We start from the raw sequence: 3,316 nt of genomic DNA, 5'->3' as shown, positions 1-3,316 counted from the left end.
GATCTTTGTTAAACAACACTTCCTAGCCTTACAGGCTGCAGAAGAACCAAGTATTCATCAGGTACCTGCAACCAATAGTCAGAGCATGTCAGTGTTTTGACTCCACCTAGCGGTCTTGTTAAAAAAAACCAACAAAACAAACCAAACTTGACACGTCCCATTAAAGCAATATAAAAACTGTCAGTTTGCCTAGGACAGATTACTTAATACTTGAATAATATGCCATATGTTGGCATTTCCCTGAAAGCAAGACTCAAGTGCTACCAAGCCTATAAATGATAGCAGACAGGCTTGGTTTAAGCAAAGCTTTGTAACAGTCAAGCCTCATATGGAATGGAGTATTCTATTTATTTTTTTTTAAATGAAGTAGTCAAAAAGCATTTCTGAAACAAACCACAATAAGTATTCAGCAGCATCTAATACAACATAAGATACATTGCAGTTGGTCTGTGTTCTTGGGATGGATTTTAAAACAGAAATTTAATAGACTAAAATCTTTGCATTACTTAGAGATCCTTAATTCTTGCTCGAACTTAAAATATATCTCCATATGTTTCACTTTTGACTCAGTTTCAGACAAGAAGAAACTGTATATTTTGTAGTAAAGCAAGGACAAAATCAAGCGAAACCCAAGATAAGAACACGAATGGGGAAAAAAAAGTCCAAGACAGATCAAGCAAAGTACAGTTAAACAGCGCAAAGCTTGTAACAGGGCAACATTGTTTCAATTGAGCAAAAAGAATGAGACTACAGCCCTACAAGGTAAGTCATCACTTTTTGCTGCTGGACAAATACATCTGAAGTCCTTGTTACACTTCGCTTCTCAGTCCATTCACCCGTTCAGCTCTTGACAGTGTATGGAACAGTGAATACCTGCCTTAAACTCTTGGGCCATTTTCCTCAGAAAAGTACTTGGCTCTGTGTCTTGACTGTGTTTGGCACAGACAGATCTCACTGTAGTAAGAGGGCAGCGTGTTTAATACTTCCTAATTTAAAGCTCCGTAACTGCCACTAGAAACTTTTTTTTAAGCTGCATTTGAAGGAATAGAAGAAAATCTAGTGCCTTTTAACACTAAACCATCAATTTTGTCACTACATCCTTCAGAAAAAAAGGATTCTCTGCAACTTAATTTGCTGTATAGTCTACATTGAATATATTCCCATAATAATAATTTTAGCTCTTCAGATAAATGTGAGCGAGTGAAAAAAGCTGCAAGTTACATAGGCATTTTAAAATCTTTATTGATGCATACATTACCCTCAGTGCTGTTTTTATGACCGTACTGTCTGGCAACAAACGTTTACTGGTTTCTCTGTTAGAATTAATATCAACAGCAAAGTAATTAAAAAAAAAAAAAAAAGGCACTCTGTGGCAACTAACAGAAAATCCAGGAAGTAGGAACTCATAGATGTGCATAGTATGTTACAACTTACTTAGATCCTCTCCCTTTCACCCCAGACCCGCCCTCTGGAACATGGCAAGCAAAACTGGTCTGATTGACTTTCGTAAGAGGAGGTGATTTCCACCCAGTAGTCTGGAGTGGAACACACAGAAGTGTCAGGGTACTGTTTCTGCAGTGTCTGATTTCTAAAATTATGGTATACATGATTCTAAGGAAAAAACAAAACAAAACAAAACCCCAAAACAAAATAACCAAGCAAACCCAACCTGAACCCCCAAATTACCAGGACTGCTAAACTAGGCTTCAAACCCATTCTGTGAACTGAATCCATTCTATGTCACAGCAAACCTCCCTCACACCACAACTTGCTTGGAGGATTCTAGAAAGGAAGTTGAGAGACTTCAACACTCACATGCAGACAGTAAGCATACTACACTGAATTTGATGCAGGAGGTGCTCATTAAGGTTATCTTACTGTTTTGTTCTACCATCAGGTGAACCATGGTAGCAGTGGAAAAAATACTGCTTTTCAGGCCCAACAGCACTCTCGGGTGCTGCTGCATAGTGGTCCAACGTATCTATCATGCCAGCAATACCAACAGCAGGTAAAGTACATGCTATTCAGTGCAAACACCACACACTATTACTGCCAGGATAGTTCAGGACTTAAATGCAATCTGTTAATCCATGAAAAACAACTAAAAAAGAAGTGGTGCTACAGGACATGAAAACTACTGTGGAGGGTTTGTAAACACAAAAAGTTTCTTTGATTCACACCCACAGTTAAGCAGCTCAGCCTGTACCATGGAAATACCCTTTGATCATAGAATCAGAGAATGGTTTAGGTTGGAAAGGACCTTGAAGATCATCAAGTTCCAACCCTCCTGACATGGGCAGGGACACCTCCCACTAGACCACGTTGCCCAAGGCCACGTCCAGCCTGGCCCTGAACACCTCCAGGGATGGGGCCACAACCACCTCTCTGGGCAACCTGTTCCAGTGCCTTACAACCCTCAAAGTGAAAAACTTCTTCCTAATGTTTAATCTAAACCTGCCCTCTTCCAGTTTATAGCCATTCCTCTCGTCCTATCGCTACATGCCCTAGTAAAAAGTCCTTCCCCAGCTCTCCTGTAGGCCCCCTTTAGGTACTGGAAGGCCGCAATAAGATCTCCCCTGAGCCTGCTCTTCTCCAGGCTGAACAGCCCCAACTCTCTCAGCCTCTCCTCATAGGAGAGGTGCTCCAGCCCTCGGATCATCCCTGTGGCTCTCCTCTGGACACGCTCCAGCAGGTCCATGTCTTTCTTATGTTGAGGACTCCAGAGCTGGATGCAGTACTCCAGGTGGGGTCTCATGAGAGTGGAGTAGAGGGAGAGAATCACCTCCCTTGACCTGCTGGCCACACTTCTTTTGATGCAGCCCAGGATATGGGTGGCCTCCTGGGCTGCGATCGCACATTGCTGGCTCAGGCTGAGCTTCTGGTCAATCAACACCCAGGTCCTTCTCCTCAGGGCTGCTCTCCAGCCATACCCCGCCAAGCCTGTATTTGTGCTTGGGATTGCCCCGACCCAGATGTAGGACCTTGCACTTGGCCTTGTTGAAGTGCATGAGGCTGGCTTGGGCCCACCTCTCCAGCCTGTACAGGTCCTTCTGGATGGCATCCCTCCCCTCCAGCGTGTCGACCTTGCCAAAAAGCTTGGTATCATTGGCAAACTTGCTGAGGGTGTACTTGACCCCACTGTCCATGTCCGCGACAAAGATGTTGAATAGTACAGGTCCCAGTACCGACCCCTGAGGAACGCCCCTTGTCACTGCTCTCCACTTGGATATCGAGCCGTTGACTGCAACTCTTTGAGTGAGACCGTCCAGCCAGTTCTTTATCCACCGAGTGGTCCATTTGTCAAATCCATGTCTCT

This window comes from Charadrius vociferus, unplaced genomic scaffold (genome assembly GCF_000708025.1).
Source record: "Charadrius vociferus isolate BGI_N301 unplaced genomic scaffold, ASM70802v2 scaffold183, whole genome shotgun sequence".
In the NCBI taxonomy this organism is placed as follows: Eukaryota; Metazoa; Chordata; class Aves; order Charadriiformes; family Charadriidae; genus Charadrius; species Charadrius vociferus.
The sequence above is the reverse complement of the archived record's forward strand: the minus strand, read 5'-3'. Positions refer to the sequence as shown.